The 25,716-nt window shown below is 39.7% G+C and overlaps 1 protein-coding gene across 7 annotated transcripts in view; it reads left to right on the forward strand.

Moving 5' to 3' along the window:
• Positions 1-25,716, forward strand: part of UBAC2 (UBA domain containing 2) — a 167,377-nt gene that overhangs the window by 53,335 nt on the left and 88,326 nt on the right. The window lies entirely within an intron of this gene.

The raw sequence follows: 25,716 nt of genomic DNA on the forward strand, positions 1-25,716 counted from the left end.
AATAAATAAATAAAATCTTTAAAAAAAAAAAAAAGAAATTGGTGTTGTTGGTATGGACACACACGAGTTCGTTCTAAGGAAAGATAAAAATAAGGAACAGGAAGCTGAACCGTGAAAGATGATTTTTATTATATTGTCTGTACTTTTAATAACTTACAAAATATACTAATGTTTTGTGGTAAATTTTTTTTTTTGGAAAAGTCAGTTTTCGTCTGTTTTTTTTTTTTTTGGCAGAGGGGGAGGGTGGGGGGGAAAAGGAAGAATTTCCACAGTAAGGAAAGGAATACCTTGATACTCCCTTGTATAAAGTAACTACTTAGTAAATGTTTGAGCATGCACGTATCCATGCATGAATGAATGAGAGAATTCTACCACATAGTTTACAAGAATGATCATCTCTCTCTAATTGCTCCCTTTCCGCATTCCACAAGTATTTATTGAGCACCAAGTTTGTGCTAGACACTGTTCTGGGCTCTAAGGATCCCGAACTGACCAAAACAGAGACTATTTCTCATTGAATTTGCATTTTAATTGGGGGTGGAAGGCAGTAAACAAGATAATATGTAGTATGTCAGATGATGATCTGTGCTGGGTCAAAAATAAATAAGCCAACTAACTAGTCAGCCAGGACAGGGAATGCCGGGGTGTCAGTGGGGTTGCATGGTCAGGAATGGCCTCAGTGAGCCAGTGACGTTTGAACAGAGCCCTGGAGGAGTCGGGGAGTGAGCCATGCGGCAATCTGGGGGAAGTATATTTCAGGCCTAAGGGATAGAGGCCCTCAGGTGGGGGACTGCCCCAGGCGACTGTGTAGCTGGAGCCGAGGGAGCTGGAGGGATTAGGAGGAGACGGAGTCAGGGCGGTAAGAGAGGTCACAGGGCATTACCCGCGACTGTACAGACTTGGGCATTGACTCGGGCAGTGGGGATCCATTTATGATTCTTCTGAGATGGAGGCACACCGGTCTGTACTGTTGTTTCCATTATTGTTCCTGTCCCTTAAGAACGTATGCAGTCATTTTACACACTTACACATCGTTCTCCAGTGGTCAGTTTCTCCCTCAGGGCGGGCTGCTGCCTCCGGTGGTTTGTGATTTTTGATTGTGAGCTCATTTCCAGTGGCTTTTGTTAGCTGTTGGAGCCCTCACGGGCCCTCTCGTGAAAGTATCCCTACAGGGGACTTTGTTTTTACTACTGCTGAGTCCCCAGGGATCTTTGTTGTCCTGGACTGGCTTTTATATTTTCTTACCTTAGAGTTTCCATACCATTCCATACCATTAAATCTAGACCACAAATTTAGGTATGATAGAGGCCGTGGATTTTAACTATTTGTTGGAGTGGTTTATTCTTTTCTTTTTCAAGGCCCTTGATGTGAGCTAAATGTCTTCACTGCTTCAGCGGGCTGAATGGAGTATTTTTAGCCTTCTCTGTAAAATACACAGGTCTTTGAGCATCTGGGCTCAGTCCCAGGTGTTGCTCCTTAAGCAGCTTGAGGCCATGTCTTCTATCTCTGAGTAGGCCTAAAAATCTAGCCCCCAACCCGAGGGCCTTGTATCTAAGTGCCTTGGGGGTCACTGAAGCAGCATATGCTTTGCTTTTTGTCTTTGCTCTAGTATTTGGGTTTATTACAGAATTTTTTAAACAGATAAAGAAGTGGAGAGAGTACTATAATGAATCTGAGTTTCAACTTCACCCACCTTCAGCAGTGACCAGCTCACAGCCATCTTGTTTTATCTGTATCCTCACTTCCACTTATGTGATTCTAATGGACCTGTGATAGACTGTCTTTGCTATATAAAGCCAGGAGTAGAAATGAAGGGTCAGAGGGTGTGTGTGTGTATGTATATATGTATGCATATTCCTGCTTGTTTGGTCCCTATTCTGTGCCATTGGTCTGTTTATCTGTTCATGTGCCGCATACTCTAATATCTTTACGTTAGTGTGCTTTTTAGTATATGTTAATATCTAGTAGAACAAACCACTTTTTTGTTCATGTTTTAAAAAAATAACCTAACTATTCGTGTACTTTTATTCTTCCATGTAAGTTTTAGACTAAGTAATCAGTTATCTTAAAATTTTAGCTGGAAAAATTTTTTTTGCTGGAATTTGAGATGACATTTAACTTATAGATTGATCTGAGAGAGAACTGATACCTTTGTAAGTTTTCTCATTCAAGAACATGAAATATCTCTTTTATAACATCTGTGTTTATTAGATTTAAACATTTTTTTTTTGTACAGATCTTTTGTATTCTTAGATACCATGTAGTTTTTGTTATGGTAAATGCTACTGTATTTATTTATTATGGTTCCTAAGTGTAGTTGTTTTATTACTAGAGAAACATTTTTGTAAGTTGATCTTGCATTTGACAGCCATATTAAACTTTCCTGTTACTGATTCTGTTCATTCTTCTATGTGGCATGATAGTGTATGTTTTACTTTACAAGAAACTGCCAAACCGTTTTCCAAAGTGTCAGTAACATTTTGCACTCTAATCAGCAATGTATGAGAATCCCATTTACTCTACATCCTCAGGTCATTTGGCAGTATCAATTAAAAAGAAATAGCCAATCCAGTGGCTATCCAATGGTATCTACTGCTTACTATTATTTTATTTTGCATTCCCCTAATGACTAAATGATGTGTTAAGCATTTCTTCATATGCTTCTTTGCTATTGGTATATCTTTAACATCTCTTCCTCCTTCCTGTTTAAATTGGGTTTTTTTCTTATTACTTAATTGTGAGAGTTCTTTAAATTTTGGACACAAGTTCTTTATCAAATGTGTATTCTGCAAATACTTCCACTGCCTCATCTTTTCATTTTCTGAATCGTGATCTTCAAAAGACCACAGATACAAATTTTGATGAAATCTAATCTATCAGTTTTTTTTTTAATAGCTCATGTTTATTGTATTCAGTCTAAGAAAATCTTTACCTAATTCATGGTTACAGAGATTTTATAGTTTCAGGTTTTTCATTTAGGTATATGACCCATTTTGAGTTAATTTTTATTTATGATATGAATTATGAGTTGAAGGTCATTTGTTTATATATGAATGTCCAATTGTTCTAGCCTCTGTTATTGAAGAGAGTATTTTTTTAAATAGAATTACCTTGGAGCCTTTGTTAAAAATTACTTGCCCAGGTATTAATGGGTCTATTTCTGGACTCTGTATTCAGTCTCACGGGTATATATGTTTCTCTTTTTCTCAGTAATGCACTATCTTGATTATTATAGCTTTCTAAATCTTGAGGTCAGATACTATCAACCTTCAAACTTTTTTTTTTTTCCAAAATTGCTTTGGCTATTCTAATTCTTCTGCTTTTTATTATGAATTTGGAATTTCACTGGGATTACACTGACTTTATACATCAATTTGAAGAAAATTGGCATTTAAACAATATTGAGTGTTCTAATCCATGCACATGGTATATCTCCATATATTTAGGTCTGTTTTTAAAAAAATTTCTCTCTTTGGGAATTACAGTTTTCAGTATAAAAATTTTGCACATATCTTGCTAGATCCATATCTGAGTATTTCATGGTGTTTGGCGTTATGGCAAAAGGTATTTGCATTTTGAAAAAATTTTAGTGATTTGCTAGTATATAGAAATACAATTGATTTTTTTTCCAGTGGGGTTTATTCCAGGAATGCTGATATAATTTCATGTAAAGAGAACTGTTAGCATGTATCATGTATTTAGTAGGTCAAAGGCAGCAAAAGTGGTCATTTGACCATTCAGATATAATCAAGTCATACCCATACACTTAAAACAAAACCATAGCTTTCAATTCCTTTTTTTAAAAAAAGATTTTATTTATTTATTTTGAGAGAGAGAAAGCATGAGTTGGGGGGGGTGGGTGCAGAAGGAGAGGGAGAAGCAGGGTCCCTGCTGAGCGGGGAGCCCGACACAGGACTTCATCCCAGGACCCTGGGATCGTGACCTGAGCTGAAGGCAGACACTTAACCGACTGAACCACCCAGGTGCTTCACTTTCTATTGCTTTTTAATTTTATTTTTTTTAAGTGTGGTAAAAAAAAAAATCCCGCATAATATATCATCTTAACTATTTTCAAGGGTGCAGTTAAGTAATGTTAAATATATTCACAGTGTTGTGCCGCAGCTCTCCAGAACTTGATTTCATCTTGCAAAACTGACGCTGTACTCCTGAAACAGTAACTCCCAGGGGCACCTGGCTGGCTCAGTTAGTAGAGCAAATGACTTGATCTCAGGGTCGTGAGTTCAAGCCCTACATTGAGCATGGAGCCTACTTAAAAACAGAAAACAGGGCGCCTGGGTGGCTCAGATGGTTAAGCGTCTGCCTTCGGCTCAGGTCATGATCTCAGGGTCCTGGGATCGAGTCCCGCATCGGGTTCCCTGCTCGGTGCAGAGCCTGCTTCTCCCTCTCCCTCTGCCACTCCCTCTGCTTGTGCTCTTCTGTCTATCTCTCTGTCAAATAAATAAATAAAATCTTTAAAAAAAAAAATAAAAAATAGAAAACAAAAAAACGCAACAGTAACTCCCCATTTCCCATTCTTCCTAGCCTTTGGTACCCACTATTCTACTTTCTCACGGAGCTGCTCTACTAGCCTTTTGTTGTTGTTACTGATCCTTTTAGATTTTCCACATAGATATTCATGTTGTCTGAGAATAGAGGCATTTTTGTGCCTTTCCAGCCTTTTAACGGGCAAGGACACCCAGTGAGATGTTGCATAGGTGGAGAGAGTTGATGTACCTGGTCTTGTTCCAGATCTTTGGGGGAAAACATTCAGTATGTTAGCAGAGATATTTATTAGATTCCCTTTATCGGGTCGAGGAAGTCTCTCTTAATTGATAGTTTGCCTAGAGTTTTTATCATGAATAAACTGAATTTTGTCAAATAATTTTTTTTTTCATCTACTGGTACGGTCTACTTAGACTGCTTATATGGTGTATTACATTGATATTTGAATGATAAACATTCCTGTCATTCCTGTGATAAACTCCACTTGGTGTATTCTTCCTTTTATGTATTTCTAGATTTGATTTGCTAATATTTTGTTGAGAACTTTTATGTCTGTATTTATGTGTGATGTTGGTCCATAGTTTTCGTGTAATATCTTTGTGTGCTCTTGGTATTAAGGTAATGCTGGTCTGATAAAATTAGCTGGGACATGTTACCTTCTCTTCTATTTTCTTAGAGTATTTCTGTAGAATTAGTATCATTTCTTCCTTAAATATTGGGCAGTTTTGGCCAGCGAAGCTATCTGGACCGAGAGTTTTCTTTTTGGATAGGTATTTTTGTTTTTTATCTGTGATTTCAGTTTCTTTTACATATTAACAACTATAAAAAATTACTCAGGGGCGCCTGGGTGGCTCAGTTGGTTAAGCGACTGCCTTCGGCTCAGGTCATGATCCTGGAGTCCCGGGATCGAGTCCCGCATCGGGCTCCCTGCTCGGCAGGGAGTCTGCTTCTCCCTCTGACCCTCCTCCCTCTCATGCTCTCTCTCATTCTCTCTGTCTCAAATAAATAAATAAAATCTTAAAAAAAAAAAAAATTACTCAGATGTTTATACACATGTAAATGTTTATACACACATGGATGTTTACTTATAATTGCCCAAATTTGGAAGCATCCAAGATGTCCTTCCATAGGTGAATGGATAAACAAACTTGGCACATCCAGACAATAGAATATTACTCAGTGCTAAAAAGAAATGAGATTATAGGCGTGCCTGGGTGGCTCAGTCAGTTAAGCATCTGCCTTCGACTCAGGTCATGATCCCAGGGTCATGGGATCGAGCCCTGCATCGGGCTCCCTGCTCAGCAGGAAGCCTGCTTCTCCCTCTCCCACTCCCCCTGCTTGTGTTCCCTCTCTCACTGTGTCTCTGTCAAATAAATAAATAAAATCTTAAAAAAAAAAAAGTCTGACTCTTGATCTCAGCTCAGGTCTGTCTCAGGGTCATGAGTTCAAGCCATGTGTTGGGCTCCATTCTGGGTGTGGAGCCTACTTAAAAATTAATAATAATTTAAAAAATGAGATTAGCAAGCCATGAAAAGACATGGAGGAACCTTAAAAGCACATTGCAAAGTAAAGGAGGGCAATTTGAAAAGGCTACCTACCGTATGATTTCCAACTATATAACATTCTGGAAACTGGAAACAGTGAAAAGATCAGTGGTCACCAAGGGGGGGGATGGGATGAATAGGCAGACCACAGAGTATTTTTAGGTCAGTGAAACTATTCTGTATGATACCGTAATGGTGGGTATATGTCATCATACATTTGTCCACGCCCATTGAAGGTACAACAGAATGACCCGTGCTATAAACTATGGACTGAATTATAATATGTCAGTGTAAGTCCATCAGTTGTAACAAGTGCACCACTCTGGTGGAGGATTTGGTAATGGAGGAGATTATGCATGTGTGGGTGACATCTCTGTACCTTTCTTTCCGTTTTGCTGCGAACCTTAATTGTTCTAGAAAGAATGAAATCTTTAAATGAAAAAAGTCTAGATGATTTTTTTCTATTCTCTGTGTTCAGTGTCATTGATTTTTGCCCCTGCCATTGTTATTTCTTTCCTTCTGCTTACTTTGGCATTAATTTGATCTTTATTTACTTCCTTGAGAGCTTGTTTGGAGGTTCCAGCAGGGGAGCGCAGCTACTCGTATACCCTTGACCGAAGAACGGTCCTCCTCTATCGGGGAAGGTCGTCCTCTTCGACCGAGCACGCAGCTTCGGGAGGGATGCACATGGAGCGGTGAGGGAGGAAGGGGACACCCGCCTAGCCAGCCAGATCAGCCGAATCAACCCTGGCGATCAATGGGGTGACAGATGTTGCAGCCAGATCGCCCTCACATCCTGATCTTTATTTACTTCCTTAGGGTAGAAGCCTAGACTATCAATTTGAAACCTTTCTTTTCTAATAGAAGTATTCAGTGCTATACATTTCTCTTTAGGCACTGCTTTAGCTGCATCCGACGAGTTTTGTGGCATGTTTTATTTTCATTCAATTAAAAATATTTTCTGGCATCCCTTGTGATGTCCTCTTTGATTCATGAGTTAGTCAAAAGTGGATTGATTAATTTCCAGGTTTTCCGAAATATATTTCTGTTACTGGTTGCTAACTCTGTGTATTCAGAGAACCTGTTTTGTATGATTCCAGTTGATTTCAGTTTGTTGAAGTTTGTTTTTTGGTTTCTCTTGCTAACTATTCCATATACACTTAGAAAGAGTATGCATTCTTATATTGTTGGGTGTTGTGCTCCATGAATGTCAATTGGGTCAAGTTGGTTGATGTGATTTTTATGTCTTCTGCATCCCTACTGGTTTTCTGTCCACTTGTTCTGTTAGTTACAGAGCAAAGGATGTTGAATACTTGAACTCTAATTGTGGATTTGTCTAGTTCTCCTTTTTAATCACCCTTAATTTCAGCTTTCTGTACCTCCTTAATTCTTAATGGAGTACTTCCTCCACAAGTATTTTCAGGGTTAGTCTTTGTGCATGGCAAAGCTATGAGTCCTTGTATAAATGAAGATATTTTTTCATTTGCTGTCACTTTTAAATAATAATGATATGTATGGATGAAAATTTTAGGTTGAAGTTCTTTTTCTTCATTATTTTCATGGTATTCCTCCATGATCTTATTGAATCTCTTGTGTCTTGAGAAATCTGAGGTTGGTCCTATTCTTTTGTCATTTGTTTTGTCTTTGCCTTTGGAAGTTACTGAATTTACCCTTGACTTTCTTAAATATCATTTAATTAATAATATATGAACATACAGATTATCTTTAAATTGTATGGCTAACCCTTAATCGAAATATTTTTGTGTTCTTTAAATATATTCTCTCCATCCCTTCATCTCCTCCCCATCCACCTCTTGTGTTCTTTAAATATATTCTTCTCCATCCCATTCATCTCCTCCCCATCCACCCCTTCCCCTCAGCCTTTTATGCTGACTCCTGGGAGAGTTCCTTAATTGTTTTGTTGTTGTTTTTTCTGGCTTAGTAATTCATTCCTCAGCTGTATCTATCCCATCTGTTATGTTTTTCATACTTAATGTTTCCACATAGTTTGATTTCATATTTATAATATGTTCTCTTTTTTCTTATATTGGTATAGATATTAATACAGGTGGTAACTTAGGTTCTTCCAAAAATTGTGTTTCATTAGTAATACCATGCAGTTTGTTATTTCTCTTCTGTTGTGATTGTATTCTAAGAATGTCTAGCTATTTGGGCCTCACAACTTATGTTCCCTTGAGGCATATTAAGCTATTTTGGCGATGTCAGATCAGATGAGAGCGGGAATGAGCCCACAAGGATAGAGAACCCATAGTCACCACAGCACTATTTGTTACCCACTCTTGTTTGCTGATGTTCCATCACGCATGTAGGCTACTTGGGGATTCACCTTCAAACTCTTGGAAGTAAACAGTATTGAGAAGAAACATTTTTCTTTATATGGTGATTTGCCTGTGGTGGGGGGAGGCAGGACGTAGAGGAAGAAGTCAGTGAGGGAATGCTGTGCCTAGTACCAGCCTTGCAGTATGGTTGACAAATGTAGTGGAGTTCTTACTGTTAATACTTGGCAACAGTTTGTGATGAGGTGCTTTGGACTTGTTCTGGTTTTCATCTCTTTTGATTGTACACTTGGTGGGCCCTGTCAATCAGGGAACTCGTGTATTTCTCTTGAATTTTTTCCTGAGTTATTTTGATCATCTCCTCTTCCATTTTCTTGGTTCTCTCCTTCCAGAGATCCTATTATCTGGCTGAACAGGTCTAATTTCAATCCTTTTTTTCTCCTCTTCCTTTTTTGTATTTTTGCTATCCTTGCTGGGAAACTACTTGAGTTCTATCTTCTAACTTTTCTAATTAGTATTTAAAAATAAACTTTTATTGACAGACAGCATGTACATGGAAAGTGTACATATCCTAAGTTCAGAGCCTGCTGAATTTTGACAAAGTGATACCCCCCTTTTATTTATTTATTTTTTTTACAGATTTTATTTATTTCAGAGGGAGAGAGGGGAGAGAGAGAGCACACAAGCAAGCATGAGCGGGGGTGGGGAGGAGAGGCAGAGGGAGAAGCAGACTCCCCCCTGAGCAGGGAGCTTGACATGGGGCTTGATCCCAGGACCTTGAGATCATGACCTGAGCCAAAGGCAGACGCTTAACCGACTGAGCCACCCAGGCGCCCCAGTGACATCCCTTTAAACACCATCCAGATGAAGAAGTAGAGCATCACCTGCACTTTTGCTGCCTCCCAATCACGACTTCTTCCCCAAAGTCTGTACTGACTTTTAACACCTTGTTTAATTTTGTCTGCTTTTGAACTTGGTATAAATGGAAATGTAGACTCCATGTCTAGTGTCTTTCTCTTAGTATCCTGTTCTGTTTCATCCATGTTCCTGCACCTCTAGTAGTTCACACTGTATCATTCATTACCGTGTAGTGTTCTGGCATGTGAGTTACTACCGTTTATCCATTCTGCTGTTGATGGTCTTGGGGGTTGTCTCTGATTTGGGACTATTACAAATACTTTTGCTGTGAACATCCTTGAGCACGTCATCGGTTGTGTATACGTACACACTTCTGTTGGGTATATACCTGGGAGTTGGAAGCTGAATCAGGGCATGCTGATGTTTACCTTTAGAATGTGTTGCCAGTTTTCCTGCGGGTCGGAATTTGGGAGCAGCTTGGCTGAGTGATTCTGGCCCAGAGCCTCTACAGGGTAGTGGTAAGAATGCCAGGCGGGACCACAGTCATCTGAAGGCCCTCTTCCAAAATGACTCATTCATATAGCTGTTGGCAGGAAGCCTCAGTTCCTCATCATGAAACTGCCTGGATAGCTACATGACATGGCAGACATGGCTCCGCCAGAGCAAGTGATCCAAGAGAATTAGGCCTTTTAATTTTAGTCATTCTGGTGGATATATAGTGATATATTATTGTGGTTTTAGTTTGCATTTCCTTGAAGACTAATGAGATGAAGTACGTTTTCATCTATTGAGTAGCTTTTAAATACTTTTGCTGTCCTAGTTTTAATTTCCAGTAGTTCCTTTTTATTTTTGGAATACTCATTTCTGCTGGCAACCTTGTTCCCCCCGCCATGGACGTAATATTTTTTCTTACATCTCTCATGATATTAAGGATAATCTCTCCCCCATCGCCAGGGTTTTCATTTCCCTTCATAGTTTCTGTTTCTTCTAAGTTCCTTCTTTTCTCCTTGTTGTCTGCTTTTGATGTTAGGGGTTTTCCTTAGAGTTCTCTGAGCCTTTGGCTATCTGTTTATATTTAAGACCCAGCTCCTAAAAAAAGGCTGATTGAAGAAATGAGATTGTGTGCAAGGTGCTGCATGACCATAGACTTCATTGTAGGGCCTCCTGCTTGGGATGTTTCACTACAAACTCTCAATATCAGGATCTGCACATTTATGTCTATTTTTCCCCCTCGTGAATTATCAGATTGCCCAGAGCATACTCTCTTGTCTACTACCTGTAGGGTGTAAGTCTAGGAGTCTCAACATTTAGTATATAAACTTTGACTTTTAGTATTATATTTGCACTCTCAAATATGTTTGAATGGGAGCTCTCCAGTCACAAGATGCTCCTTGTTACCATTTCCAGATAATACACCCCAGTCAACCACTGGGATAGGGAGGAGCAGTCAGCAGGTGGGCAGACTATTGGGGGAGGATCAGTGCTAAGACTGTCTCTTAGCAGTTCCAGAAAAACCTGGCACTGCTAATCCTACAGTCCCTTGGTGAGTGGAATGTTCATCGGTTTGCTTCTCAGATTTTTTTTTTTTTAAGATTTTATTTATTTATTTGACAGAGAGAGACATGGCGAGAGAGGGAACACAAGCAGGGGGAGTGGGAGAGGGAGAAGCAGGCTTCCCGCTGAGCGGGGAGCCCGATGCGGAGCTCGATCCCAGGACCCTGGGACCATGACCTGAGCCGAAGGCAGACGCTTAACGACTAAGCCACCCAGGCGCCCCTGCTTCTCAGATTTCACCATTGCTGGTTTCGTATTTAGTTTTCTCAGATATGCCAAGTTTAGTTAGCACTCTATTTCTGTTTTCCACCTCAGAGAAATTTTTAGTCATCAGCTCCTCCTTATCATTATGGGTTTATGCCTTTAAAAAAGGCTTTTAATGCTGTTCTTACAAGGTTTTAGGAGCGAACAGAGGAGGTAAGTACACGTGCTCAATCTACCATCTTTGACTGGCGATACTGTTTAAGAGTGTATGTGTTTTGGGTGCCTGGGTGGCTCAGTCGTTAAGCGTCTGCCTTTGGCTCAGGTCATAATCTCAGGGTCCTGGGATCGAGCCCCGCATCGGGCTCCCTGCTCCGCAGGAAGCCTGCTTCTCCCTCTCCCCCTCCCCCTGCTTGTGTTCCCTCTCTCTGTGTGTCTCTCTCTGTCAAATTAATTAATTAATTAATTTAAAAAAAAAAGAGTGTATGTGTTTTAAGAACACTTAAAATTGTGGATTCAAATTCTTTTTTCTCCGTTGATTATATCAGGTTACCTCTACAAGCATTCAGAAATTTTATTTAAAGTCATTGTACCTTATGTTATCCTCAAACAGTATTCTTCGACTCAAAATAAAATAGACTTTGTAACCAACTGCTATATTGTTCCCTGAGCCTATTTCCTATTTCCATATTTTGGTCAGTTTTGTCTCATCCCGATTCTTACCCAGTCATAGCAACTACTAGCATCTCTTCAAGGCTCATTCTTTGTTTCCTTGCAAATTATGTTTCAGTCATCGCCATGCTGTTCTCTGCAATCTGCTGGGGCAGTGGTAGTGAAGGGAGCAAGGAGGAGCATGCTTGGTCTCACGGTCTGTCTGTAGGAATTTAATGTTCTGCTAATTTCTGCAAATACCCCATTTCTAGCAGGATGAATTCCCTATGAATCTCATCATACAAGGGCCTTTATCCAGATTTTCTGATTATGCTTCTTGGCGTTTCAAAGGATAAAACTTACCAGGAATGGGCACAGATGATTCAGAAGGCTAAGAAACAAATATTGTCATTCCACTGTAATTATTTGATGGACTAATTGGGTTATTTGGACCTATTAAATGTCATTCTTAATTTTATAGTCTTGTGTTAGACTTTCAGTTGGCCTATGTTGTTACTGTGGTAAAAGAGTTGGTGCCAAGAAGTAGTGTTAACTTTTAATCTTGAAAGTGCTAAGGGATTGGGTTCTCTGTAGCTGAGAGCCAATTGGAGAGTTAGCAGCACACCTATAATCATCTGTGGTCATCTTGAATATCAACCGTTGGGATATTTTAAGGGAAGTGGGTATTGTGGGCAAAGTTAACAATAAGTGACAGTTATTAGCTTTCTGAATTATTTGTCCCTCTGGCTTGAACTTGGGCTAAATATTTAACATAATCATCACAGCTTGAATGATGATCAGTGCCTTTATTTTAGAAGAAAAGAGATATTTCTCAAGATAAAGATAGAGCCACCAGGGCCTCCAAACTTGAAGTGATCACATTAATGCGTTAGAATGATAGATTAACTGAATTGAATGAATAGATGTTTTAAATCTCTTCTTTCCTTTGATTCCTATTAAAAAAAATAACTTTGTGAAATTGGTATGGTTGTATCTGTTTTACTGGTATGAAAACGGATTCTCAGAGAGACTAAGAAATCTGCCCAGGAGTATGTAACTCAGTTGACAGAGTTGGAATTTTGACCTAGATCTCTCCTAGATTTAAAAAACAGACCTAGGGCGCCTGGGTGGCTCAGTTGGTTAAGCGACTGCCTTCGGCTCAGGTCATGATCCTGGAGTCCCGGCATCGAGTCCCGCATCGGGCTCCCTGCTCTGCAGGGAGTCTGCTTCTCCCTCTGACCCTCCCCCCTCTCATGTGCTCTCTCTCTCATTCTCTCTGTCTCAAATAAATAAATAAAATCTTTAAAAAAAATAAAAAAAATAAATAAAAACAGACCTAGATCACTCCTAGATCTAAAACACAGAGTGCCTCCCAGTCAGGATGAATTAGTAAGGGTTGACAAGTTGGTGGTTCATCCTGTTTATCAGTTTGCAGAGGATTATGTTTCTGAGTATTGATCACAAGCAATATTTAGGTGTTCTCTCCTAATGAGTTTCTCTTTATAAAGTCTACTGTTGTGTAGCTAAAGCCTTTGGAATTAAGTCCTGTTTCCTTCCATTCTCTCTCCTCCTTCTCCTATTCCCGCTCCCTCCCTCACCCTTTAACTTCTTCCCACCCTTCTCTGCTCACCCCTGGTCCTTCTTCCCCCTTCCAGCAATACCTACTGGTTTGGCCAGACTTACCAGAATAAGTAGGTACTTAAATGTGATTACACCAAGCAAAGTTGACTAATGAAAGTTTCTCAAAACTTATTTAAAGTGAGAGATATGAGATAATAAAGAGCCTCAGCTCACGGGCTGCAGGAAAAGCTTAAAGGTGACTTCTTGCAGCTTTCTTTGAGCATCCTTGTCCTCAGACGAGGTCACAGTCTCTTGAGAGATGCTTTCTGAGGACATTTCTCATAGCACTCATCACCATAAAAATTGAATAATTCATTGTATAATGAATGGTTTGGTATCTGTCTCCTCCACTAGAATTGAAGCTTTATGCAAGCTGACCACGTCAGTCTCACCTACTGATCATGCCTCAGTGAGCTTAGTGGCTCCACCTAGTGGGCACCTATGTTGGATGGATAGGTGAAGGGATGGTGGAGGGTGGACAGAGTAAATAATTGAATGAAAAGGCACTGGTCTTTTGATTGCATTTCTTCTGCTTTTGTTTGGACTATTGCAGGAGCTTCCTGCCTGTCACCGTCTCAGAGCTATCATCTGCACTGTTCCACCCCCTCCCCCCAAGTTTATCTCCAAAGGAGATCTTATCTTACTCCTTTACACTTTCAGAAACCTGTGACTTCCCACTGCTGTTTGTTAGTGAAGCACCTCAGAGTTGAGTTCCAGCCAACCTTTCTGGTCTCGTTTTATTCCCCCCCTTGTACTCTGCACACCAGCTACAGTGCATTATTCACCACTACTTGTCACTCCTGTGTCATTTCACATCTCTCTGAATTTACGTATGCACACAGTTCTCATTGCAGCACCCTTTCTCCCTTGCTTGGCAGACTTCTGCTTATCCTTTGAAGACTCGCCTGGGATATCTAGTCTGTGAAACCCACCCCAGCCAGAATGGATCCCTCCTTCCTTTGTGTTCATGGATGACTTTATGCTTAGAAGTTACACATAACATTTATTACTTGGTTTTGTAATTATTTACCTAATTGGCCACTCTCTCAACTTAAGAGCAGGCTCTTCTCTTTTATGGCCCCCTCAGTATGCAGGATCTGGGAGACAGCATGGAGTAGTGAAAAGAGTGTTCTTTAATAACCAGAGAGATCTGGCTGTGATTGAAATTTTGGTCTACCACATGCTGAGTTACTTGAATTATTCTTTTGTACTAATGCCCTTTCTTTTCTTTTCCTTCTCTCTCTCTCTCTCTGTAAGTCACCTCAAATCTGTTACTTAGAAAAATATAAACATTGAATTTCAAATTTGATTTCAGGGGTATTTTTAAAGGATTGAAATGTGGATTTATAAAATCATTTCCAACATCTTCCCTACAGAGAAATATATAATCCATTCATTCTTACTTTCTCAAAATATCTCTTTTCCCAATCAAGGTCTCAGTCTTCCCGTCAGTCCGTATTTGGGTGTGTAATGCCCTGTGTGTGACATCATCTGCTAGGAGTTAGTGAGCACACACCATTCATGTCCCAGGCACTGTTTGCCACCTCGATGTCACTTGAATCCTCAGAATAATCCTGTACAGTGGGAACTATCCTCTTCATGGAGGACACAGGCTCAGAAACCTTGAGCACCATTTTCTGTAACATGATGAAAGAAAAATCGTGATGTTAGAAGATAAGTACGAAGAGGAAGTGGCTTCTGTTGCCTCACTTACGCATTTGACATTGTCCCAGGAGCGATTAGGAAACGAAATCGCTACTCACTGTAATCAAGATATTAGTAATGTCTTCAGAATCAAATAAAATGGCACACAGTTTCTTACCTTGGAGATTGTGGGTTAGCTGTGAAAGCAGGGATTGCATGAGCAGTTTCAGTGGTCAGAGCGTCTTTCCTGGGGACAGACTGAATGTATCCTGTTTGAAAGGCTCTGTAGGCTATCATCAGAGGGTTATGGAATGCCATGTGATCAGTGATTTTACGTGTGAACGCGATCCCACTTTTCTCAACCTTGGTCAGCACTTTCAGCTGCATACCTCTTTGCTGCGGGGGCGGGGGGGGGGTGCTGTGCTGCACCTTGGGAGGTGTTAGGCAACATCCCTGGTCTCCACCCTCCAGATACCAGTGGCAACCCCACCCCCAGTCATGACAGCTATTGCCAGATGACACTTGGCCGGGGTGGGGATGGTGGGGGGGTGGCAAAATTGCCCCTGGTGGAGGGCCCCTGACCTAAACTGAGCTTTTACAGCACTGATCACCTCTGTTTTGAGATCCCATAACGTGCATTGTGCTGGGTGGTAAGTAGAACCTTGAAGAGAGCCCACACCCTTGAGTTGCTGATGGCCTGTGAAGCTTGTTGAGATCTTTTGACTAAGTAGACTGTTTCTAGTAGTTGACTGAAATAGCTTTGGTTGAGGTATTAGTAAAAATTTGTTTCAAAGAAGTTTAACATCTGTTTTCATTTCTGCTTTTGTAAGTTGCTTTGCTACTCAATTCCTTTATTTTAGATGTTTCCTCTTAGAACTTAAAACATTTGAGTATATGTCAAAATTTCCAGTTTAATGGGATATATGTTTTATTTGAGCAGAAATAAAACTATTATAACTTTAACTTAAGATAGGACAGTGGAAAGTCTAATGATGTTAAGTCAGGCTGAGATGACAGTAGTGTAGATAATAGTGAAGGGAACTAGAAGTCTGGTATATTCAAGATTCACTTCCTGTTCTTGTTTATCATTGGAAAGTTGCACCTTATGAAAGATTTGAGATTCAGATCATTGCATTATTCTGAGAAAAAAAGTTCAAAATGCTAACCACGTCTTGGTAACCATAGCAAAATATATAGCACACAAAAATAATCTCATACCTATCTTAGGGTTGACTTTTTTTGTATATGATGATCTATGTTGAGTTCTGAAGTATCTAATGTGCTTTTGTTATCTGAGGTAAAAGGGATAAAGGCTATCTCAGTTATGAGAACACAGGCATGCCTGTTAGTTGAAGTAATAGAACCAACTCCGGCATATCTAGCAGAGAGGAAGTTTATTAGTAAAGCAGTTGACAGAATATTTGGGAGGGCAGAAGACCAGTCAAGGATGCAACAAAGCCAGAATAACACTCAGAGTTACCCCTCCCCTAAACTGATACCATTTGTTTACTTAAAGTTCGCTTATAGAACCTCAGGTTCATGAGGACAACTTGGTCTGTATTATTTTCAGCTCTCATCCTGGTGCCTGAAACAGTGCTTCCTTAGTAGTAAGCCCTTAATAAATATTTGTTGTGTACATAAATTACTCCATCAAGGATATGTTTGTTAATATTAGCAACAGCATGGAAAAAAAATACAGAGTAGCATTATGAAATGTAATATCATACATTCTAATTGGAGATCTTTTTCATAGCAGAATTTACTCTTTCTGCTAAGGAATCCTGATAAATACATATTGAAAAACTGTTTTGTACCATAGAGCCTTGTTTTACATATGTTCCTGATTTAGATGAACATCCACAGCAGTCTTAGTATTACTCTGTCCGTGAGAAAGCAGAGGTTCTTAGAATGATTGAGTCACTGGGGTCATGTCTGCGTATTTAATAGGCAGAGCCTAGATTGAAATTCATGCCTGTCTGACTCTTAGCTCAGACATTTCCTTCTGTGTAACACAGCCTTAATGCTACTTTTTTTTTTTTTAAGGTAAAAAAACGTAGTGAATGTTCCTCTGTTTATTGTACTAGAAAGTAATTTGAGTATATAAACTCACCAAACTGGGGCCTCCTATATACATATTCAACTGCAGTGTTGTAGATGTTTATAAAAGTAAATGTTAGTGTCTAAAGACAACTTTTAGATTGTATTCGAATTTTGCTGCTAAAATGAGAAGTACAAAATAAGCACGTGCTGCAAGAAGGAAAATGCCCCATGGAACAGTATCTGAAAAAGCACCAACCATATGCCACCCTAGATATTTGGCTATTAATTTTTATTTTAACTTAATGAAAGAAACTGTGCTATTCCTCGTCAGAGCTCCCAAATGCTGCCACTATATTTTAGACTTTAAAAAAAATTTTGAAGTAATTCAGGCTTAAAGGAAAGTTGCAGGAAGAGGACAAAGAAACTTCCATAGACTCTGAACCCAGGCGCCCTAATTATTAACATTTTTCACATTTGCCTTGTCATTTTATATACGTATGGTATATACGTATGTCATCTATATACGTATGGTATTTTTTCCAAATCATTTGAGAGCAAGTTGTAGATATAATGCCCTTTTTTTACCCCTAAATACATCAGTATATATTAGTTTATTTGTAATTGGCAATTGTCCCAATAATGTCCTATTTTATAGCAAAAAGGAAAAAAAAATCTGGTCCGTGGTCCAATCCGTTATTATATCATGCATTTACTTGTTATGTCCCTTAACTCTTTAATCTGGAAGTTCTATCCTTGTCTTTTATGAGCTTGACATTTTTTTTTAATTTTTTATTGTTATATTAATCACCATACATCATTAGTTTTTCATGTAGTGTTCCGTGATGAGCTTGACATTTTGAAGAGTATAAGCCAGTTACTTTATAGAAGATGGACCTTATTTTAATAATATGGTAAAATTAAAGGTTCTTTTACAGATTATTTATTTTATTTTATTTTTTAAGATTTTATTTATCTATGTGAGAGAGAGAGAGTGCGCACGAGGCAGGGGAGGGAGAGGGAGAAGCAGACTCTCCGTAGGCAGGAAGCCCGACACGGGGCTTGATCCCAGGGCCCTGGGATCATGATCTGAGCCGAAGGCAGATGCTTAACTGACTAAGCCACGCAGGCACCCCAGGATTATTTATTTTAGAGAGAGAGAGCGTGCACATGCGGGCGTGCGTAAGTGGGGGGAGGGGCAGAGCAAGAGGGAGAGAATCTCAAGCAGACTCCCTGCCACAGGACTCAGTCTCACAACCCTGAAATCATGACCTCAGCCAAAATCAAGAGTCAGATGCTTAATTGACTGAGCCACTCAGGCACCCCTCTTGTTTCTTCTTTTTTAAATTAAACACTCCTTCCTTCCTTTTGGTAGAGTATTTTGGTATTTTATGTGGTATGATGGATACACTTAGATTGGCTTGCTCATTATCTTTCCCATGGTTCTCCCAGTGTACCTCCACATAAAGCAGAGGGTGGAAAGCTGAATACTTTATTTCTTAAGCCCCCTTACATCCAGCGTTCTGGATATGATTTAGGTTCCACCAGTCAGAAGAACTTGTTTGGTGCTGAGTTCAGTGTGAGCCAAGGTGGTAGCATATGAAATACCAATTTTCTGGTCTAGTTCTACAGACCCAACGGGGCTCTGGGGATTATAGTTCATACAACTTCCTGATTCCTAGGTTATATTGAAATGATGTATTGACTTACTGATTTCCCAGTGTCCTGAGTGTGGCAGAGGAAGCAGTCTTCCGGGTAGACCAGTTGTTCTGTATTGTTCCTGGAGGCACAGCCTGAATCTGCCCTTCTAGCCTTTTCAGCAGTTTTATAAGTACATAATTCTGTGTACTGTCTTTTTCTGCCCAGGATAGCTTGAGAGCTATTCTGTTATCTATAAGTGAATCTTTGCTGACAGGACTGGTAATTAAGAGAATTCGACTTTTACATTTGACTTCAAATGTGTATATACAAAGCAGTATACCTGAATCTGAAATACTTACATTTGAACTGGAACATGGTGTAAGGAAAAGGAAGTAGCCCTTTGTGTTGGGAGATCAATGGAACATTATGTATGTGCATGTGTATGTTTACGAAACTCTGGCAGTCTTTCCATGTGGATTTCTATATAACCTGTTCTTAGCTAGTGACTTTGTCACCAAAAGCCATCTTTTACTAGGACTTCTTGAAGGTCGGTTGCAACTTTTCTCCCGTGTGATCTTAAAATTTGAATGTGGCCACGTGTCCCATTCCTGTCTTCTCGTATGATTTGGGTCGTACAGCTAACTAATGAGAGATGGACTTGGAGCCATGTGATATCCACTGCCATCTCTCTCTCAATCCTTTGTGAGTCTGTCCCTGAATTTCTGCTTCCACCCCTTACGTAACAAGAGTATGGGAATTGTTGGAGACTATATTTAACCATTTTTAAAATGTATTACAGAAAATTTTCAAATATAACACAAATGCAGAGAGAATACTATAATGACTACCATGTACTCATCACCTTATCAGCGTTTTGCCAAACACACAAACTTCAGATAATTTGACAACTGGATCCCTAATGGGATACACTTTTTCTTTCCATCTACCACTTCCTCAGCTCTGCATGGCCAAGACCTACAGAATCTTTCAGCCCTGCCCCTGCCTCCGATTGACTGATTTCTCCCTGGATCTCTCCAGAGACCCGAGTGTGTGGGTACGGGCACACTCAGGCCATGTCCCAGGTTGAGCACTTACCAGGTTGTGGGACTGAAAATGGGCATGCTTTGATTTCTTGTTGTGTGAGTGTTGTGTCTATGGGTCTGTTTTGGTGATGCCTTCTTCTTAACAGCTATTCTTCAGGTAAAGCTAATAACACTCAAATTCATTACGTTTCTTGCTCTTGATTCCTTAAAGAGTCAGTAATACACAAGATGGCACTTGTGATATTTCATTACTCTCTTGAACTGCAATATGTATATGGTAAACCAATGCATAATCTAGTTGGCATTTATTTTTTAAACCTGACTGCACGCAGTATATGGGCAGTAACCCCATATATTTTCACTATATATATTAAGAAGCTAATGTTTCGCCATAGGGACATAAGGGGGAAATCGTACAGCTGCCACCCTCCAGCAGTAAGAGCGCATCGCAATGTTACCATTTCTAGAGCATCATTAAAACCTTTTGTAGCCTCCTTGTAGTTTCATTCTGACACACTCTTTTCTTCTCAAAACCTGCATGGGAAAAGTCATTCTTACAAGTATAGAAATCAGAAATAGATGTTCTCACACTTTGAGAAAACTGATAAAAGCCAATCAAACACTATTTGAATTCTTGGTTTGGATCAATTGTGGTAGGTGCCGTGTGGGACCGAAGAGTGATGGGCCCATGAATGGCTTGCTGTTTAGTTGAGTAGGCAAGACATCTAAAAAAATATTAATAGCAGCGAGAAGCCACATAGTAGGTATGCAAATAAAGAGAAAAAAGAAGGTCTTTAAAACTTTTGAGGAAGATAAACTATTGAAAAATAAGATCATGTATTTTCCCACGTGAGCTACCCTCCTATACAGTCCCTTCTTTCTAACAGCTGCATTGTGGCAGAGATTTCTGTAAGGTGGAACAGTCTAGATATGTATTATCAGGGAGATATTAAATAACTGTATCTACCGTATGTTGCTTCCTTGTATGCGGAAGGAAGAAGAAAAGCTAGGGGCACTCCTTATACTGGTAGCAGAAAGCTGGGGGTTTTTTTGTTTTGTTTTTAAGAAATCTTGACTAGGGGCACCTGGGTGGCTCAGTTGGTTAAGCGACTGCCTTCGGCTCAGGTCATGATCCTGGAGTCCCGGGATCGAGTCCTGCATCGGGCTCCCTGCTCAGCAGGGAGTCTGCTTCTCCCTCTGACCCTCCCCCCTCTCATGCTCTCTCTATCTCATTCTCTCTCTCAAATAAATAAATAAAATCTTTAAAAAAAAAAAAAGAAATCTTGACTGATTTCATTGTCATTCCAGGTTCCAGTTTAGTATATTTTTCATGATTAATATTCCAGGATGAAGCACATATTAATTATCTATTGCTACCTAACAAGTTATGACCAGCAATAATAAAACCCCTTACCCATCGCGCTTTAATAGTACAAATCATATAGTAACTTCAGCTAATATTTGATGACCTGTAGTCGACATATATCTTATGAGCGCTATTGATGTGCAAGGTGCTGTGCTTGGAGTTACTCAGAATAGAAAGAAGTAAAAGTCAGGGTCTCTGTCCCAGAGGAGCTTGTGTTTAGGGTGAGGGGTGTAAGAGTGAATGCACGTGAAGTAATAGACCATGGGCTGTGTGATGTTGGCAAAGAGTTTACACATTATTTCATGCTATTGTTTCATTGATAAGAAAACAAATCTAGAAAGGCTAAAAGAGGTGGTGTGGCTGATTAGAAGTCAGACCAGAACCGGGCCACAGGCTTCCAGGCCAGTGTGTTTTCTTTTTTCTTTTATTCTAAGATAATATACATCTAAAGTTAAAACTATGTGGCATTGACTATATAAGATCCAAATAAGTTGAGGAAAGGAAGATGGGTGGCTGTGAGTAGTCAAAGAAGAATTTAAGGAGGAGGTATGATTGGGATGTGAGTGTAAAGAATAAATAGGGGAAGCAGAATAATTCAATTATTGGGAACCAAATATTCGTTATATTCGTGGTACAGAAACAATACCAGCTAGACTAACTTGAAAGGTACATGTTGGGCAATAGAGGGAAATTAGGTTCAGGGGCTTGAAAGTGTGGGAGAGGAACTTGGACTTCGTGTGATAGGTCATGGGGGAACTATTCTCAATCCTGGAGCATGAAATGACACAATGAAAGTGGGATTAAGGAAGATTATGTTTGTTTGCCAGGAGAACTGGATAGTGTCTGCATTTTTCTTTTCTTACGTTCTGTTTATTGGTCTGTTTCATTCTAAGTAGATTAAATACTGTATTAGTCAGAAGGCTGGCTTATGTTGTAGCCACAAATTAACCCTGAAATCTCAGTGGCTAAATACATAAGTGTGTTTCTTATTTGTGCTACTTGGGGTAAGAGGTGGGGAGTTCTCCACTTACTCATTCGAGGATCCAGGCTAACAAAGGTTCCCACCGTCTAGAACATCTCTGGTCACTGTGACAGGAGACAAGAGGGGAATGGGATATCTCACTGCTCTCTAACACTTCAGCCTGGAAGTGACATATGTCACTGCTGCCCCCAACCCATTGGCCAGAAGTAGTCACATATGCCCCTAAGGGAATTGGAGGGTATTTGGTGAACCGTGTCTCTTTCAAGGCTCTCTGAGGACCTGGACCATAATTCTGCTTGTTTAATACAAATAGTATAGTGATTAAGATTAATGTGCAGACCCTGGAATTGGACTGCCAATATTTAGAGCTTGGTTCCCCCACTTACAGCTATGTGACCTTGGGCAATTTACTCAGTTTCTCTGGGATATCATTTCCTTGTTTATAAAACAGGGAAAGTAATGGGACGAGCCTCACAAAAGTATTAATGAGGTTTGAGTGAGATTTTATATATATATATGTATCTTCTGTAGAGAGATTATATATATATATATATATATATGTATGTGTGTAGTATGTATATTGCTCCAAGCATTATGCCATGTTACTGTTAGCATGTATTTGTGTTGGTGGTGTTGTTATTACTCTGCTGATTTCCAGTATAACATCTGGAAGGAAGGCTGATTTCTGACAGTAGTTGAGGGGCCGGGGGAAAGACATCCTTGCACTGAGTCAGCCTCCAGGCACTGGGGTCCAATGGTGTGGATTTCATGCCGGTTCCAACTCTGCATGTGGCCTGGCACTCAAGGTCCTTCATCAGCAAAATTGAGATAATATTGTCCCCATCTCTTAAGGCAAGGAGGATTAAGTGAAATAATGCCTGTCAAGTACTTGGAAAAGTGGCATGTAGGAAGCAGTCAATGAATGTCCTTAGCTAATTGAGCTTTTATTTTAAAAGGAATTTGGGGATTATCTTTTAAGTGATCATTTATTTCAGAGTTTGGTGTAAAACAGACTTGCGTTGGCAGCAGTTCTCATGAGTGTGTTTAGTCCGTCCTGGCTTCAGAAGAATAGGCCATGTTGTCACCAATCAGCTTTTCATTTTTCATTCTGACCTCAGTAGTCAATAAGGACATGTTTTTAGCTTTGCAAAGAATAACAAATTACAATGGGCTGAAGAGTGACCAAAATAGACCATTTTGAGAGCTAATTTAAGGTCAGTGCTTCCCCCTTTTAAAATTGCCTGGTAGTTTTTACTGATTGGTAGGAGTCACTGCCCTTGCCTCTTGAAATATAAAATTATTTCCAAGCAGAACTCTGTATCTAGATTTAAACTGACTTGTTGGGTAATCAGCTCTATTTTTTAATATGCCTAAGTTGCAGGGTCCTAGAGGATCACAGTCTTCAGTTACATATATGCTCTAGTGTATATGCTTTAGTATATGTAATTCAGCATGTAAGGTGTGTCTTTTCATTGAGAAATTAAGTACTTCACAGATATTTCAACAGGGCTTTAGAATTTTGTTAGTTATAGTACAAAACAGGTGCTATTCAATTAGATGGATATTTGAGAGCTTCTGTGTGCCCGACTCTGTACCCGGTGCTGTGCGCGTAGCAGATGACGTCCGTGTCTTCATGGAACTCACAGCCTGGCCAAGCTGATAATCTACTTACTGCTGGCTTTTTGTCCTGTTTAAGGATTAGATGGTCTGCTGCATATAATGGAACAGGTTAAGCCTTCTAATACTTTTTCGGGGCCTATGTGATACAGTTCTGTCTACTTTATGGCTAGGACAGGGAGTTAGGGTTACATTCCTGATGTTACCTCTTAATTTACCAGGTCCCTCTTCGGAACTTCGGTTTCTCAATAAAGCATGGGTGATACCGTGAGCTCGTCCTGTTTCACAGGACTATGGAAAGGAAGACATTACATAAAGTATGGACTATTTTGTAAATTACCGAGTTTGTCACATATACCTAATATCATTTCTAACATCTGACATTTACTAGTCTATACCCTGTACTGTTCCATACTATCATTGAAGAATTGATGCATTTATACTGATTCAAGCTAAATAGCTTTGAGGTTTTTTTTAAATTAACCAAATATCCTTTTAGAAAAAAAATAAAGTTATGGAGAGGTAGATATGATTAGCTGCTGTATAACCGGCAGCTTTCCTAGATAAGTTTTTCTAGCTCACGATCATTATTTAAAATTGTTAATAATGTGTCACCTGATTCATATAGAAAATACTTGGAGGGTTGTGATTTTCAAACAGTGTGTTGTATATAAGGCCACCCCTTTGTTCTGTAACAGAATACAAAGATTATACAACACTGTCCCTGTTCTCCAACTTTACCTACTCCGTGAGGGAAGTAAATGTAAAGCCAACTAATAATCCAAGACACTGTAAGGGTGCCCAAAGGCCACGTGTAAACCGTGGCTTCATGAATGAAATAGGTAGTAAGGGCCTTTTGAAGGAGAGTGAATAGCTGAGTTTGACTGGAGTACAGACTTTTTTTTTTTTTTTAGGATTAGCTGGAGATAGGGTTAAAGTTTACCTTTTTGGCACTAGGACTACTGATTGAAGAAAATCATTTATATAGATTTGTGGTACAGCGGAGGTAGGAGGCAGAAAACTAAACAGATGAAAGAATGTGTTATTCCTTTGCCAAGTGACATAGATATTTACTTTCTTGTTTGAAGGATCTTAAGATCCTTAGCACAGAGAAGACTTTCTCCTCTGCTGTGAAGCAGCATGTTGGCTCATACATAAGCCAGTCTGTGTTCCAGTGTCATCATCAAACTCATGCACCATAGAGATGCTCTGAAATTACAGTGGCCTCTGCTTCTGATTTTCCTTTAGTAGCTTTCATTATGGTTTTTCTTTTGGGATCTAATTCAAATGACTATGTAAGTGCCACCCTGCATAACATGTAGTCTTCTGCCCTTTCTTCTCCTTCACTTGGGGGGTTTGTGTGTGGAGTGAAGGGAAAGGCCCTAAGATCCTGACTTCCATCCATGCAGTCTCACCTGTCTTATCAAAGATCTGTTACAAAGACCAGTGCCTTTTTTTGGTCATTGGCTTCAAGGTCACGTAGCTCTTTGTGAAATTCACATAATACAAATCTGGAAGTACTCAGTAAACGGTGTTGACTCAACCATAAAGATTAATTTTCTTACAGGGTACAAGTTGGAAATGAGTAGGATAAGAATTCAAAAGAAAAGATTTCCAGGATATGAAGCCTAATAAAAATTTAAAGTATGACTCATGATGTAGTGCTTCATTTCTTTCTGTTCCATTATCAAAATTGGTATTATTGCTAACAGAGATACTGTATTGAGGTAATTTGGGGATTTAGTAAAACAAGTTTGACCTAGCAGACAGGGTGACTGTACTTGCAAAGTCATACTGTTCATGCTAAGGTATTTATGTGAGCAAATGTATAATGTTGCACAGAATCTTGGGAACTCTCTAAGTTCATAATTTTGCATTCTTCCCTATCTTACTTAGGCAAGCAGCAACTATGCCTCCTGCCCCTCATCCCCTTTGCCCCCCTGCCCAAACCATTGAAATGCAGATCAGGGTACTACCAACCTATGAATAAAAAAGAAATGATCCCGCAGGCACCCAAGAAAAGCCAAGCATATTTGCAAATTTTTTTTTGTTTCCAAGCAGAATTCAAGTGGACCCTCCTCCCAGTGGGTACTTCCACATAAAGTCCTTGTCATATGCCTGACTGGTGGGCCCTTCACTACTCTGGGGGCTGCTTGGG

The sequence above is a fragment of the Leptonychotes weddellii genome, chromosome 3 (genome assembly GCF_054177405.1).
Source record: "Leptonychotes weddellii isolate Sample4059 chromosome 3, ASM5417740v2, whole genome shotgun sequence".
Lineage (NCBI taxonomy): Eukaryota > Metazoa > Chordata > Mammalia > Carnivora > Phocidae > Leptonychotes > Leptonychotes weddellii.